Source organism: Oncorhynchus clarkii, chromosome 9 (genome assembly GCF_045791955.1).
Source record: "Oncorhynchus clarkii lewisi isolate Uvic-CL-2024 chromosome 9, UVic_Ocla_1.0, whole genome shotgun sequence".
Lineage (NCBI taxonomy): Eukaryota > Metazoa > Chordata > Actinopteri > Salmoniformes > Salmonidae > Oncorhynchus > Oncorhynchus clarkii.
The window spans coordinates 60,277,069-60,294,337 of record NC_092155.1 but is presented as its reverse complement, the minus strand read 5'-3'; the positions used below and the strand labels follow the sequence as shown (position 1 = coordinate 60,294,337).

Below are 17,269 nucleotides of genomic sequence, written 5' to 3'. Positions count from 1 at the left end.
AGTAGACAGGTTATGCTGGGTTGGGAGGTGACAGCAGTAGACAGGTTAGGCTGGGCTGGGAGGTGACAGCAGTAGACAGGTTAGGCTAGGCTGGGAGGTGACAGCAGTAGACAGGTTAGGCTGGGCTGGGAGGTGACAGCAGTAGACAGGTTAGGCTAGGCTGGGAGGTGACAGCAGTAGACACGTTAGGCTGGTTTAGGAGGTGAAAACAGTAGACAGGTTATGCTGGGTTAGGAGGTGACAGCAGTAGACAGGTTATGCTGGGTTGGGAGGTGACAGCAGTAGACAGGTTAGGCTAGGCTGGGAGGTGACAGCAGTAGACACGGTAGGCTGGGTTAGGAGGTGACAGCAGTAGACAGGTTATGCTGGGTTAGGAGGTGACAGCAGTAGACAGGTTATGCTGGGTTAGGAGGTGACAGCAGTAGACAGGTTATGCTGGGTTAGGAGGTGACAGCAGTAGACAGGTTATGCTGGGTTGGAAGGTGATAGCAGTAGACAGGTTATGCTGGGTTAGGAGGTGACAACAGTAGACAGGTTATGCTGGGTTAGGAGGTGACAGCAGTAGACAGGTTAGACAGGTTAGGCCGTGCTGGGAGGTGACAGCAGTAGACAGGTTTGACAGGTTAGGCTGGGCTAGGAGGTGACAGCTGTAGACAGGTTAGACAGGTTAGGCTGGGCTGGGAGGTGACAGCAGTTGACAGGTTATGCTGGGTTAGGAGGTGACAGCAGTAGACAGGTTAGGCTGGGCTGGGAGGTGACAGCATTAGACAGGTTAGGCTAGGCTAGGAGATGACAGCAGTAGACAGGTTATGCTGGGTTGGGAGGTGACAGCAGTAGACAGGTTAGGCTAGGCTGGGAGGTGACAGCAGTAGACAGGTTAGGCTGGGCTGGGAGATGACAGCAGTAGACAGGTTAGGCTAGGCTGGGAGGTGACAGCAGTAGACAGGTTAGGCTGGGCTGGGAGGTGACAGCAGTAGACAGGTTAGGCTGGGCTGGGAGGTGACAGCAGTAGACAGGTTAGACAGGTTAGGCTGTGCTGGGATTTGACAGCAGTAGACAGGTTAGACAGGTTAGGCTGGGCTAGGAGGTGACAGCTGTAGACAGGTTAGACAGGTTAGGCTGGGCTGGGAGGTGACAGCAGTTGACAGGTTATGCTGGGTTAGGAGGTGACAGCAGTAGACAGGTTATGCTGGGTTGGGAGGTGACAGCAGTAGACAGGTTAGGCTGGGCTGGGAGGTGACAGCAGTAGACAGGTTAGGCTAGGCTGGGAGGTGACAGCAGTAGACAGGTTAGGCTGGGCTGGGAGGTGACAGCAGTAGACAGGTTAGGCTGGGCTGGGAGGTGACAGCTGTAGACAGGTTAGGCTGGGCTGGGAGGTGACAGCAGTAGACAGGTTAGGCTGGGTTGGGAGGTGACAGCAGTAGACAGGTTAGGCTGTGCTGGGATTTGACAGCAGTAGACAGGTTAGACAGGTTAGGCTGGGCTAGGAGGTGACAGCTGTAGACAGGTTAGACAGGTTAGGCTGGGCTGGGAGGTGACAGCAGTTGACAGGTTATGCTGGGTTAGGAGGTGACAGCAGTAGACAGGTTATGCTGGGTTGGGAGGTTATAACAGTAGACAGGTTATGCAGGGGTGGGAGATGACAGCAGTAGACAGGTTAGGCTGGGCTGGGAGGTGACAGCAGTAGACAGGTTAGGCTGGGCTGGGAGGTGACAGTAGTAGACAGGTTAGGCTAGGCTGGGAGGTGACAGCAGTAGACAGGTTAGGCTGGGCTGGGAGGTGATAACAGTAGACAGGTTATGCTGGGTTAGGAGGTGACAGCAGTAGACAGGTTATGCTGGGTTGGGTGGTGACAGCAGTAGACAGGTTAGGCTGGCCTGGGAGGTGACAGCAGTAGACAGGTTAGGCTAGGCTGGGAGGTGACAGCAGTAGACAGGTTGTGCTGGGTTAGGAGGTGACAGCAGTAGACAGGTTATGCTGGGTTAGGAGGTGACAGCAGTAGACATGTTATGCTGGGTTAGGAGGTGACAGCAGTAGACAGGTTATGCTGGGCTGGGAGGTGACAGCAGTAGACAGGTTAGGCTGGGCTGGGAGGTGACAGCAGTAGACAGGTTAGGCTAGGCTGGGAGGTGACAGCAGTAGACAGGTTAGGCTGGGCTGGGAGGTGATAACAGTAGATAGGTTATGCTGGGTTAGGAGGTGACAGCAGTAGACAGGTTATGCTGGGTTGGGTGGTGACAGCAGTAGACAGGTTAGGCTGGGCTGGGAGGTGACAGCAGTAGACAGGTTAGGCTAGACTGGGAGGTGACAGCAGTAGACAGGTTGTGCTGGGTTAGGAGGTGACAGCAGTAGACAGGTTATGCTGGGTTAGGAGGTGACAGCAGTAGACATGTTATGCTGGGTTAGGAGGTGACAGCAGTAGACAGGTTATGCTGGGTTGGGAGGTTATAACAGTAGACAGGTTATGCGGGGGTGGGAGGTGACAGCAGTAGACAGGTTAGGCTGGGCTGGTAGGTGACAGCAGTAGACAGGTTAGGCTAGGCTGGGAGGTGACAGCAGTAGACAGGTTAGGCTAGGCTGGGAGGTGACAGCAGTAGACACGTTAGGCTGGGTTAGGAGGTGACAGCAGTAGACAGGTTATGCTGGGTTGGAAGGTGACAGCAGTAGACAGGTTAGGCTGGGTTAGGAGGTGACAGCAGTAGACAGGTTATGCTGGGTTGGGAGGTGACAGCAGTAGACAGGTTATGCTGGGTTAGGAGGTGACAGCAGTAGACAGGTTATGCTGGGTTGGGAGGTTATAACAGTAGACAGGTTATGCGGGGGTGGGAGGTGACAGCAGTAGACAGGTTAGGCTGGGCTGGGAGGTGACAGCAGTAGACAGGTTAGGCTAGGCTGGGAGGTGACAGCAGTAGACAGGTTAGGCTGGGCTGGGAGGTGACAGCAGTAGACAGGTTAGGCTAGGCTGGGAGGTGACAGCAGTAGACACTTTAGGCTGGGTTAGGAGGTGACAACAGTAGACAGGTTATGCTGGGTTGGGAGGTGATAACAGTAGACAGGTTATGCTGGGTTAGGAGGTGACAGCAGTAGACAGTTTAGGCTAGGCTGGGAGGTGACAGCAGTAGACAGGTTAGACAGGTTAGGCCGTGCTGGGAGGTGACAGCAGTAGACAGGTTAGACAGGTTAGGCTGGGCTAGGAGGTGACAGCTGTAGACAGGTTAGACAGGTTAGGCTGGGCTGGGAGGTGACAGCAGTTGACAGGTTATGCTGGGTTAGGACATGACAGCAGTAGACAGGTTAGGCTAGGCTAGGAGATGACAGCAGTAGACAGGTTATGCTGGGTTGGGAGGTGACAGCAGTAGACAGTTTAGGCTAGGCTGGGAGGTGACAGCAGTAGACAGGTTAGGCTGGGCTGGGAGGTGACAGCAGTAGACAGGTTAGGCTAGCCTGGGAGGTGACAGCAGTAGACAGGTTAGGCTGGGCTGGGAGGTGACAGCAGTAGACAGGTTAGGCTGGGCTGGGAGTTGACAGCTGTAGACAGGTTAGGCTGGGCTGGGAGGTGACAGCAGTAGACAGGTTAGGCTGGGTTGGGAGGTGACAGCAGTAGACAGGTTAGACAGGTTAGGCTGTGCTGGGAGGTGACAGCAGTAGACAGGTTAGACAGGTTAGGCTGGGCTGGGAGGTGACAGCAGTTGACAGGTTATGCTGGGTTAGGAGGTGACAGCAGTAGACAGGTTATGCTGGGTTGGGAGGTTATAACAGTAGACAGGTTATGCGGGGGTGGGAGGTGACAGCAGTAGACAGGTTAGGCTGGGCTGGGAGGTGACAGCAGTAGACAGGTTAGGCTAGGCTGGGAGGTGACAGCAGTAGACAGGTTAGGCTGGGCTGGGAGGTGACATCAGTAGACAGGTTAGGCTAGGCTGGGAGGTGACAGCAGTAGACACGTTATGCTGGGTTAGGAGGTGACAACAGTAGACAGGTTATGTTGGGTTGGGAGGTGATAACAGTAGACAGGTTATGCTGGGTTAGGAGGTGACAGCAGTAGACAGGTTATGCTGGGTTGGGAGGTGACAGCAGTAGACAGGTTAGGCTGGGCTGGGAGTTGACAGCAGTAGACAGGTTAGGCTAGGCTGGGAGGTGACAGCAGTAGACACGGTAGGCTGGGTTAGGAGGTGACAGCAGAAGACAGGTTATGCTGGGTTAGGAGGTGACAGCAGTAGACAGGTTATGTTGGGTTAGGAGGTGACAGCAGTAGACAGGTTATGCTGGGTTGGAAGGTGATAGCAGTAGACAGGTTATGCTGGGTTAGGAGGTGACAACAGTAGACGGGTTATGCTGGGTTAGGAGGTGACAGCAGTAGACAGGTTAGACAGGTTAGGCTGTGCTGGGAGGTGACAGCAGTAGACAGGTTAGACAGGTTAGGCTGGGCTAGGAGGTGACAGCTGTAGACAGGTTAGACAGGTTAGGCTGGGGTGGGAGGTGACAGCAGTTGACAGGTTATGTTGGGTTAGGAGGTGACAGCAATAGACAGGTTAGGCTGGGCTGGGAGGTGACAGCATTAGACAGGTTAGGCTAGTCTAGGAGATGACAGCAGTAGACAGGTTATGCTGGGTTGGGAGGTGACAGCAGTAGACAGGTTAGGCTAGGCTGGGAGGTGACAGCAGTAGACAGGTTAGGCTGGGCTGGGAGGTGACAGCAGTAGACAGGTTATGCTGGGTTGGGAGGTGACAGCAGTAGACAGGTTAGGCTAGGCTGGGAGGTGACAGCAGTAGACAGGTTAGGCTGGGCTGGGAGGTGACAGCAATAGACAGGTTAGGCTGGGCTGGGAGGTGACAGCATTAGACAGGTTAGGCTAGGCTAGGAGATGACAGCAGTAGACAGGTTATGCTGGGTTGGGAGGTGACAGCAGTAGACAGGTTAGGCTAGGCTGGGAGGTGACAGCAGTAGACAGGTTATGCTGGGCTGGGAGGTGACAGCAGTAGACAGGTTAGGCTGGGCTGGGAGGTGACAGCTGTAGACAGGTTAGGCTGGGCTGGGAGGTGACAGCAGTAGACAGGTTAGGCTGGGTTAGGAGGTGACAGCAGTAGACAGGTTAGACAGGTTAGGCTGTGCTGGGAGATGACAGCAGTAGACAGGTTAGACAGGTTAGGCTGGGCTAGGAGGTGACAGCTGTAGACAGGTTAGACAGGTTAGGCTGGGCTGGGAGGTGACAGCAGTTGACAGGTTATGCTGGGTTAGGAGGTGACAGCAGTAGAAAGGTTAGACAGGTTAGGCTGTGCTGGGAGGTGACAGCAGTAGACAGGTTAGACAGGTTAGGCTGGGCTAGGAGGTGACAGCTGTAGACAGGTTAGACAGGTTAGGCTGGGCTGGGAGGTGACAGCAGTTGACAGGTTATGCTGGGTTAGGAGGTGACAGCAGTAGACAGGTTAGGCTGGGCTGGGAGGTGACAGCATTAGACAGGTTAGGCTAGGCTAGGAGATGACAGCAGTAGACAGGTTATGCTGGGTTGGGAGGTGACAGCAGTAGACAGGTTAGGCTAGGCTGGGAGGTGACAGCAGTAGACAGGTTAGGCTGGGCTGGGAGGTGACAGCAGTAGACAGGTTAGGCTAGGCTGGGAGGTGACAGCAGTAGACAGGTTAGGCTGGGCTGGGAGGTGACAGCAGTAGACAGGTTATGCTGGGTTGGGAGGTGACAGCAGTAGACAGGTTAGGCTAGGCTGGGAGGTGACAGCAGTAGACAGGTTAGGCTGGGCTGGGAGGTGACAGCAGTAGACAGGTTATGCTGGGTTGGGAGGTGACAGCAGTAGACAGGTTAGGCTCGGCTGGGAGGTGACAGCAGTAGACAGGTTAGGCTGGGCTGGGAGGTGACAGCAATAGACAGGTTAGGCTGGGCTGGGAGGTGACAGCATTAGACAGGTTAGGCTAGGCTAGGAGATGACAGCAGTAGACAGGTTATGCTGGGTTGGGAGGTGACAGCAGTAGACAGGTTAGGCTAGGCTGGGAGGTGACAGCAGTAGACAGGTTATGCTGGGCTGGGAGGTGACAGCAGTAGACAGGTTAGGCTGGGCTGGGAGGTGACAGCTGTAGACAGGTTAGGCTGGGCTGGGAGGTGACAGCAGTAGACAGGTTAGGCTGGGTTAGGAGGTGACAGCAGTAGACAGGTTAGACAGGTTAGGCTGTGCTGGGAGATGACAGCAGTAGACAGGTTAGACAGGTTAGGCTGGGCTAGGAGGTGACAGCTGTAGACAGGTTAGACAGGTTAGGCTGGGCTGGGAGGTGACAGCAGTTGACAGGTTATGCTGGGTTAGGAGGTGACAGCAGTAGAAAGGTTAGACAGGTTAGGCTGTGCTGGGAGGTGACAGCAGTAGACAGGTTAGACAGGTTAGGCTGGGCTAGGAGGTGACAGCTGTAGACAGGTTAGACAGGTTAGGCTGGGCTGGGAGGTGACAGCAGTTGACAGGTTATGCTGGGTTAGGAGGTGACAGCAGTAGACAGGTTAGGCTGGGCTGGGAGGTGACAGCATTAGACAGGTTAGGCTAGGCTAGGAGATGACAGCAGTAGACAGGTTATGCTGGGTTGGGAGGTGACAGCAGTAGACAGGTTAGGCTAGGCTGGGAGGTGACAGCAGTAGACAGGTTAGGCTGGGCTGGGAGGTGACAGCAGTAGACAGGTTAGGCTAGGCTGGGAGGTGACAGCAGTAGACAGGTTAGGCTGGGCTGGGAGGTGACAGCAGTAGACAGGTTAGGCTGGGCTGGGAGGTGACAGCTGTAGACAGGGTAGGCTGGGCTGGGAGGTGACAGCAGTAGACAGGTTAGGCTGGGTTGGGAGGTGACAGCAGTAGACAGGTTAGGCTGGGCTAGGAGATGACAGCAGTAGACAGGTTATGCTGGGTTGGGAGGTGACAGCAGTAGACAGGTTAGGCTAGGCTGGGAGGTGACAGCTGTAGACAGGTTCGGCTGGGCTGGGAGGTGACAACAGTAGACTGGGTTAGACAGGGTTGAGAGGTGACAGCAGTAGACAGTTTAGACAGGTTAGGCTAGGCTGGGAGGTGACAGCAGTAGACAGGTTAGACAGGTTAGGCTGGGCTGGGAGGTGACAGCAGTAGACAGGTTCGGCTGGGTTGGGAGGTGACAGCAGTAGACAGGTTAGTCTGGGTTGGGAGGTGACAGCAGTAGACAGGTTAGGCTGGGCTGGGAGATTACAGCAATAGACAGGTTAGACTTGGTTGGGAGATTATAACAGTAGACAGGTTAGGCTGGGTTGGGAGGTGACAGCAGTAGACAGGTTAGGCTGGTTTGGGAGGTGACAGCAGTAGACAGGTTATGCTGGGTTGGGAGGTGACAGCAGTAGACAGGTTAGAGAGGTTAGGCTGGGTTGGGAGGTGTGTGTAACGCTGTTGTTCCCTCTGTTTCTGCTGGGCAACGGTAGACTGATGGACCAGGTAGTCCCTGGACTCTGGGGATCCGGTAAGCTAACAGCTAGCCCACTCGCTACCCCTCTACTTCTCTGCTACCTGTACCTCTCTACCTCTCTCTCTCTCTCTCTCTCTACCTCTCTTCCTCTCTATCTTTCTCTCTCTACCTCTCTCTCTCTCTACCTCTCTCTCTCTCTCTTTCTCTCTCTCTCTCTCTCTCTCTCTCTCTCAATCCATTGCAACTCTTTATCTTGCCTCCTCTCTTGCTCTTTGCCCTCTCCTCTCTCGACATCTCTTTTTATTTCTGTCTCTCTTTAGATATATATACAGTGGGGCAAAAATGTATTTAGTCAGACACCAATTGTGCAAGTTCTCCCACTTAAAAATATGAGAGAGGCCTGTAATTTTCATCATAGGTACACTTCAACTATGACAGACAAAATGAGAAGGAAAAAAATCCAGAAAATCATATTGTAGGATTTTTAATGAATTTATTTGCAAATTATGGTGGAAAATAAGTATTTGGTCACCTACAAACAAGCAAGATTTCTGGCTCTCACAGACCTGTAACTTCTTCTTTAAGAGGCTCCTCTGTCCTCCACTCGTTACCTGTATTAATGGCACCTGTTTGAACTTGTTATCAGTATAAAAGACACCTGTCCACAACCTCAAACAGTCACACTCCAAACTCCACTATGGCCAAGACCAAAGAGCTGTCAAAGGACCCCAGAAACAGAATTGTAGACCTGCACCAGGCTGGGAAGACTGAATCTCCAAAGAACACCATACCTACTGTGAAGCATGGGGGTGGAAACATCATGCTTTGGGGCTGTTTTTCTGCAAAGGGACCAGGACGACTGATCCGTGTAAAGGAAAGAATGAATGGGGCCATGTATCGTGAGATTTTGAATGAAAACCTTCCATCAGCAAGGGCATTGAAGATGAAACGTGGGGCCTCCCGGGTGGCGCAGTGTACTGTACTGCAGCGCCAGCTGTGCCATCAGAGACTCTGGGTTCGCGCCCAGGCTCTGTCGTAACCGGCCGCGACCGGGAGGTCAATGGGCCTAGCGTCGTCCGGGTTAGGGAGGGCTTCGTCGGTAGGGATGTCCTTGTCTCATCGCGCACCAGCGTCTCCTGTGGCGGCCCGGGCGCAGTGCGCACTAACCAAGATTGCCAGGTGCACGGTGTTTCCTCCGACACCTGGAAATGCAAATGCGCTACGCTAAATGCTAAATGTACTCGTTAAAACTCAAACGTTCATCAAAATGCACATGGATGGTATTGAATTAAAGCTACACTCGTTGTGAACCTAGCCAACAAGTCAGATTATTAAAATGCTTTTCGGCGAAAGCATGAGAAGCTATTATCTGATAGCATGCAACACCCAAAAATGCCTGAATGCGACGTAAACAAAGATTTAGCGTAGCCGGCACTACACAAAACGCAGAAATAAAATATAAAACATTTATTACCTTTGACGAGCTTCTTTCTTGGCACTCCTATATGCCCCATAAACATCACTATTGGGTCTTTTTTTCATTTAAATCGGTCCATATATACCCAAAATAGCTTTCTATGGAAGCTGTGTAATTCAGAAAAAAACATTGTTTTAAAACGCAGCGTCATTTTTTAAAATTAAAAAAGTTGACGATAAACTTTCACAAAACACTTCGAAATACTTTTGTAATCCAACTTTAGGTATTAGTAAACGTTTATAATCTATCAAAATGATTACAGGGCGATGTATATTCAATAGCTCCTCGTCTTCAAATCAATGGCTGCCAATGTGCACTTCACAACATCCTGGCGGAGACCGGAAGAAATGGAATCCAGTTAGTTGGATTTACCAACAAAAAAGTCCCTGGAAAATGACGACAATGGCGACATCGTGTGGAATCTGTAGAAATTGCATGCAGGTCCATAATTAATTTTGTGCCCTTTTAACAACCCATGAAAGTGACGCATGGAAATTATTTTTAGCTTTCAGAGAGCAGTTTTTCTTGCACTTTTCGATGAAACACACGATCTGTTATAGTCACAGCCGTGATTTAACCAGTTTTAGAAACTTCAGAGTGTTTTCTATCCACACATACTAATCATATGCATATACTATATTCCTGGCATGAGTAGCAGGACGCTGAAAAGTTGCGCGATTTTTAACAGAATGTTCGAAAAAGGAGGGGGTAGACTTAAGATTAAGAAGCAGTGCGGCTTGGTTGGGTTGTGTATCGGAGGACGCATGACTTTCAACCTTCGTCTCTCCCGAGCCCGTACGGGAGTTGTAGCGATGAGACAAGATAGTAGGGGAGAAAAAGGGGTAAAAAGAAGCATTTCAAGGTCCTGGATTGGCCTAGCCAGTCTCCAGATCTCAACCCCATAGAAAATCTTTGGAGGGAGTTGAAAGTCCGTGTTGCCCAGCAACAGCCCCAAAAAATCACTGCTCTAGAGGAGATCTGCATGGAGGAATGGGCCAAAATACCAGCAACAGTGTGTGAAAACCTTGTGAAGACTTACAGAAAATGTTTGACCTCTGTCATTGCCAACAAAGGGCCAAAAGTATTGAGATAAACTTTTGTTATTGATCAAATACTTATTTTCCACCATAATTTGCAAATAAATTCATAAAAAATCCTACAATGTGATTTTCTGGATTTTTTTTCTCATTTTGTCTGCCATAGTTGAAGTGTACCTATGATGAAAATTACAGGCCTCTCTCATCTTTTTAAGTGGGAGAACTTGCACAATTGGTGGCTGACTAAATCCTTTTTTGCCCCACTGTATATATATACACCTTGTTCTCCTCATACCATAGTGTTTAAGGTTATTGTTTCCCGTGCTTCTCCCATGCCTCTCCCTCTGAGTGTTTGAGTGTATGCCTGTGTGAAGGTGTGTGTCCGTACTGTTTCTGCTCCTGCAGCTGTGTCTGTTTGACTCTCCTCTCCTGACCGTCTGTTCTCCCTCTCTGCACCTGTGGGCATGTGTTGGTTGGTACTGTGCTGCTGTAGTCTCTGTCAGAGATGTGCATGATTCAGGAGGATCAGTTCAGGCCAAGCCTTGCACTATCATTCTCACTGCTAGGGGGCAATCATTCACCACTTTACCCAGTACTGTTGGGCTCATTGCTTATCGAAAGGTGGGGGAAATGTTTGATCATGATGATAATGTTGTACACCTGTATCAGTACGATCGTTTTCATATTTCTCTGTACAATTAAACACTGGAATACTGAATGGATGTCTTTCTCCGAGAACAGATGATAAAAGCACCATTTGTGGGGCTATTGCCAATGCAGTGCTCCAATGTTAAAATGTGATGATGCAGGTGTATCGTTACATTTGTATCAATAAAATCCAGAGAGGAGTCCATAGTCAGCATTGATAGGTGATAGAGTGGCATCTCAACCTACTGGGCAAAAACTGGTTGAATCAACGTTGTTTTCACATAATTTCAACAACAAAAAGTTCGATGTGATGACGTCGAATCAACATGGAAAACTGATTGGATTTGGGAATGTCATTCTTTCACCCAACTTTTAACCTAAATCCAATTCTATGAATTGTTTTGTTGATTTCACTTTGAATTCAGGTTAGTTGACAACTAACCAAATGTAAATCAAAACTAGATGTTGGACTGACGTCTGTGCCCAGTGGGAAGTCGTTCTGAGATTTGCGGGAGAAAAAGCCAGGGAATTATCATGTGTTTGTCTTTGACTGTTAACAACTAGGTCTGTATAGTGGATGAGAATTATAATGAATGTTCAACCACCATGATTATCACAGCAATGGCAGCCAATTCAGCCATCTGTTCAAAATCAGCAATAAGTAGCTGCTGAGGTGGAGCTGCTGATGTGTGTCTGGTGTTGTTAAACCAGGTGAGAGACTGCCCAGCTGACGTGTGTGTGTTTCTGTCCTCTCCTAGGAAGCAGAAGCAGTGGATCCAACCCCAGTGTGGGTATTGGGACAGGGAAGGGCCCTTGCCGACGCTCCTCCCCACAAGAGAAGGGTCACAGATCCACATGCAGTGAATCCGAGCCACCGGGCATCCTAGGGGCGAGGCGCCCTGGTGATAGGTCCGCCAGCCAGTTGAGTCATCACAGCAGCCATGCCCACTCCAGCAACAGCCACGCCCGCTCGGGTTTCAGCCATGCCCAGTCTCACAGGAGCCACTGTCAGTCACAGAACAGCCATGCCCACAGCCACGCCTCCTTCACCTACAAACACGCCCCTTTCACCCAGCCTGGGCTTGGCTCATGTGGCCACAGTGAGCGAAGCCACGCCTCCTCCTACGGCCCCCCTGGCCTGCCCCCCCCATACTGCCTGGCCCGGTTGGCCCCTAAGACCTCCGTCAGCAGCAGCACCCCTCCCGGGGCCCCCCCAGTACGGGAGCTAGGAGCCGTCCCCCCTGAGCTCACGGCCAGCCGCCAGTCCTTTCAGCACGCTATGGGCAATCCCTGTGAGTTCTTTGTTGACATCATGTGACAGACAGGACAGTGCCTTTTAAAAACTCGCTGAGCACAAACAACTCCCCCGTCCAACTGCCTGACGCCTGACGCCTGACGCCTGTCCGTCCCGCCTCTCCTTTTCTTCTTTACCTCTCTGCTACTGACTATCCCTGAGTTAAGAATGTAGACGCTGGTCCCCTCCCTCCCTCTGATGTCGGAGCAGGGGAAGACAGCAGACTAGAGCACAACAGAACAGATGAGAGTCCTGCTATCACACAAACACACAGAGCCTCAGTGTCTGAACTGGACCCCTGCCAGCTCCTTTGTATTGACGTGACGTGTAGAGTTTGTGAAATCGATGTGAGTGGTGTTCATTATGGTGATCCTTGTGAGCTGCCACACAGACAGTCCAGTCCTGAGAGCATGTACTTACTCTATGTGGACTACCTGTTTGTAGAACCTGACATCCAGGCCAACTGACTGGGTCTGGATCTCAATCCCCCAGACCCATCCAGAGCCCTTTACACAAACTTCCACTGTTTAGCCCATAATACCAAAACTCCTGCTCTAACCGACTGACCTGCTATCTTATCCCGTATGCACCTGGTCCCCCTACATAATATGTCATGGTCTCCCTGAATACCGGATAAGAGAGCATATCAGTAATCTAACTAGTCAAAACAAGCCTCAGCCCATTTGACAGCCCTTGTATTTGTCCAACTTCATAAGGGAGACACTGTAGCCAGTTGTTAGTTTCAATTGTGGGGGTAGTGCATCTTGCCAATGGTCTAAAGGGAGAATCCATACACTGGAGAAGTTTAGTGATATTTATGTGATCATGATGTTGCATTGACGGTCAGTGTCATACCTCTCTCTATGACACATTTACAATCACACATGGTTTCCCTCTCTGTGACTCAGTGGCCAGGACTGTCCTAGCTGTGCTTTGTCCAATGTCTCATTAATAATGCAGTCAATTGACCCGTGACCTCCACAACAGACATGTGTTTGAGGTCTACTACCTGAAACAGAACTAAGCTGATCATCACCAGTTAAAGACAACAGGGTCGCTGAAAGTGGATGGATGTCCCCCTCCAGTCATCAGTGTTGACAGAATCAGAGATAACCAAAGCTTCACACAGTGAGGTGTGTAGTTCTGTACAGTGTAGGTATTGTTCTGTGATATCACCAGATGATTTCTGGTGAAAAATTATTATTTTGAAACAAATGAATACAGCTGTGTTTGAGTCTACCGACAACACACAAACGGTGTGGTGCATAAGACCTTTCTATCACGGCACTGTCCTAATTATTTGAGCACTTTTTAATTGTCTCGCTCTCTCTCTGGCCCTTTAGTATGAAACACTGTTTGCAATCAAAGCTTCGTCCGTCGTTTTGTTTCTTTACAAAAAGAGGAATAAATTGTACATAGAAATGTATTATATATAAGAATAAAAAAATATATATGTACAAAGATTTTGTCTGTTTTTCTCTTCTAAAAAACAACATTGTGAACCGTGCTTTTTAGTTGTACGTACAGAAACCAGAAAAAAAGATTGGTTAGACAGCTTTTAACTGTATTACATGATGCTAAGTGTTATATGCTCAATGGTAGCCAATAGTCATAATTGCATTTACATTATTTAACCAGCAGTAGGAGACATCCAGCCATCTGAGGTATTTATTGTTATCTTTGTCCTATTCCGTATTCACCCATTCAAGTAAACAATTTGTGAAATGTTGAATTTGTAGAATACATTTAGAAATAGCAGAAGTGATATGAGTGTTTTCAGATCAACATGAAATGTGTTCAAAAAGACTAGGCCAGATGTATAGAGTATCCTTCTGAGACACAGCAAAAAAAAGATTTTGGAATTATTATAAAAACTCAGCAAAAAAAGAAACCCCTTTTTCAGGACCCTGTCTTTCAAAGATAATTCATTAAAATCCAAATAACTTCACAGATCTTCATTGTAAAGGGTTTAAACGCGGTTTCCCATGCTTGTTCAATGAACCATAAACAATTAATGAACATGCACCTGTGTAACAGTTGTTAAGTAGGCAATTAAGGTCACAGTTATGAAAACTTAGGACACTAAAGAGGCCTTTCTACTGACTGAAAAACACCAAAAGAAAGATGCCCAGTGCCCCTGCTCATCTGCGTGAACGTGCCTTAGGCATGCTGCAAGGAGGCATGATGACTGCAGATGTGGCCAGGGCAATAAATTGCAATGTCCGTACTGTGAGACGCCTAAGACAGCGCTACAGGGAAACAGGACGGACAGCTGATCGTCCTCGAAGTGGCAGACCACATGTAACAACACCTGCACAGGATTGGTACATCCAAACATCCCACCTGATGGCAACAACAACTGCCCGAGTTACACCAGGAATGCACAATCCTTCCATGAGTGCTCAGACTGTCCCCAATAGGTTGAGAGAGGCTGGACTGAGGGCTTGTAAACCTGTTGTAAGGCAGGCCCTCACCAGACATCACCGGAAACATCGTCGCCTATGGGTATAAACCCACCGTCGCTGGACCAGACAGGACTGGCAAAAAGTGCTCTTCACTGACGAGGAGCAGTTGGATTCGGGGGGTGATGGTCGGATTCACGTTTATCGTCGAAGGAATGAGCGTTACACCAAGGCCTGTACTCTGGAGTGGGATCGATTTGGAAGTGGAGGGTCCGTCATGGTCTGGGGCGGTGTGTCACAGCATCATTGGACTGAGCTTGTTGTCATTGCAGCTCATCTCAACGCTGTGCGTTACAGGGAAGACATCCTCCTCCCTCATGTGGCACCCTTCTTGCAGGCTCATCCTGACATGATCCTCCAGCATGACAATGCCACCAACCATACTGCTCATTCTTTGCGTGATTTCCTGCAAGACAGAAATGTCAGTGTTCTGCCATGGCCAGCGAAGAGCCCGGATCTCAATCCCATTGAGCACGTCTGTGACCTGTTGGATCAGAGGGTGAGGGCTAGGGCCATTCTCCCCAGAAATGTCTGGAAACTTGCAGGTGCCTTGGGGGAAGAGTGGGGTAAAATCTCACAGCAAGAACTGGCAAACCTGGTGCAGTCCATGAGGAGGAGATGCACTGCAGTACTTAATGCAGCTGGTGGCCACACCAGATACTGTTACTTTTGATTTTGACACCTCCTTTGTTCAGGGACACATTATTCACTTTCTGTTAGTCACATGTCTATGGAACTTGTTCAGTTTATGTGTTTGAATCTTATGTTCATACAAATATTTACACATGTTAAGTTTCTGAAAATAAATGCAATTGACAGTGAGAGGACGTTTTCTTTTTGCTGAGTTTATATTTTGGGTGGAAAAAAACATGCTAAAAAGAAAATAATGCAACAAGAATATTTGTATACAATATTTATTGTATGTAAACTGTAGTGGCCATTAGGGTTAATAGTAAATATGAAACATTTGACATTACAGTAAATGGGGACAATAGGTAAAAACCTAGTTAGCAGAGTACATGTATTAGCTAGCTCTTATTTAACCCTTTATGTTCGATTCGGCCTTCACCGTTTGTTTAACCCATACAGTAAGTACAGATAGTACATCAAGATAATAAATATATGATATATCATATATATATATATATATATATATATCATATATGATAAATATATGATTTCATCCTCCCAAAACGCATTTTCCAGTAGTTGAACATGTCCTCGTTCATATGCTCATCCCTCTGAGTTGATAGATCCAATTGGTCCAAATTTAGAGCCAAATGTTTGATTACTAAACCAAAGTTGTAAATCATAAAATTATGACGTTTAAGACATTTTCATCAATTTCTTTGACCAAACGTCAGATCACTGTCCCTCTGAAAATCACATGGAAAACATACTTATAATGAACAAAAAATATAAGTTAAAGTTAGAGTTAAAGTTCATATGAGGAAATCAGTCAATTGAAATAAATTGTTTAGACCCTAATCTGGATTTCACATGACTGGGAATACAGATATGCATCTGTTGGTCACAGATACCTTTAAAAAAAATGGGCCTCAGGATCTCGTTACGGTATTTTTGCGCATTCATATTGTCATCGATAAAATGAAATTGTGTTTGTTGTCCGTAGCTTATGCCTGCCCATACCATAACCCCACCGCCACCACTGGGCACTCTGTTCACAACATTGACGTCGGCAAACTGCTCGCACACACAACGCCATACACGTGATCTGCGGTTGTGAAGCCGGTTGGATGTACTGACAAATTCTCTAAAACAGTGCTGGTGGCATTCCTGCAGTCAGCATGCCATTTGCATGCTCCCTCAAAACTTGAGACATCTGTGGCGTTGTGTGACAAAACTGCACATTTTAGAGTGGCCTTTTATTGTCCCCAGCACAAGATACACCTGTGTTATGACCGTGCTGTTTAATCAGATTCTTGATATGCCACACCTGTCAGGTGGATGGATTGTCTTGGCAAAGGAGAAATGCTCACTAACATTTTAGGAAATAAGCTTCTTGTGCAAATGAAACATTTCTGGGATCTTTTATTTCAGCTCATGGAACCAACACTTTACATGTTGCGTTTATATTTTTGTTCAGTGTAGATCCTTGTGATCATCATGGGTCTTTACTGCACAGAAGACCATTTGTACACAGGTCAAAGTTCAAAATCAATTAGACAATTACACACACCTACCATAAAATGTGCTAATTGTGATTGTAGCCAGAACCAGAAAGAAATCAAATCAAATCAAATGTATTTATACAGCCCTTCGTATATATCATCTGATATCTCAAAGTGCTGTACAGAAACCCAGCCTAAAACCCCAAACAGCAAGCAATGCAGGTGTTGAAGCACGTTGGCTAAAAACTCCCTAAAAAGGCCAAAACCTAGGAAGAAACCTAGAGAGGAACCAGGCTATGAGGTGTGGCCAGTCCTCTTCTGGCTGTGCCGGGTGGAGATTATAACAGAACATGGCCAAGATGTTCAAATGTTCATAAATGACCAGCATGGTCACATAACAGGTCTGGGACAGGTAGCACGTCCGGTGAACAGGTCAGGATTCCATAGCCGCAGGCAGAACAGTTGAAACTGGAGCAGCAGCATGGCCAGCTGGACTGGGGACAGCAAGGAGTCATCATGTCAGGTAGTCCTTAGGCATGGTCCTAGGGCGAGAGAAAGAGAGAATTAGAGAGAGCATACTTAGATTCACACAGGACACCGGATAAGACAGGAGAGGTACTCCAGATATAACAAACTGCTATAAAGAAAATATTATCAAGGTGACACCCCCATACGTGGTATCACTGAAAAGCCAGAATGTTCTCTCAGAACGTACAACAGACCTAGCACAGTGGCATGTATGGCCTTAGAGATACAGACCAAATACTCATGTTTATTAGAGGACAAAAATGAATTGCTAGGTCTCAGGAGT

The 17,269-nt window shown here is 48.5% G+C and overlaps 1 pseudogene; it reads left to right on the top strand.

The window, feature by feature from the left end:
* The window catches only part of LOC139416654 (segment polarity protein dishevelled homolog DVL-1-like), an 86,809-nt pseudogene extending 73,496 nt beyond the window's left edge, over positions 1 to 13,313 (top strand).
* Positions 13,314 to 17,269: the final 3,956 nt, after the last annotated feature.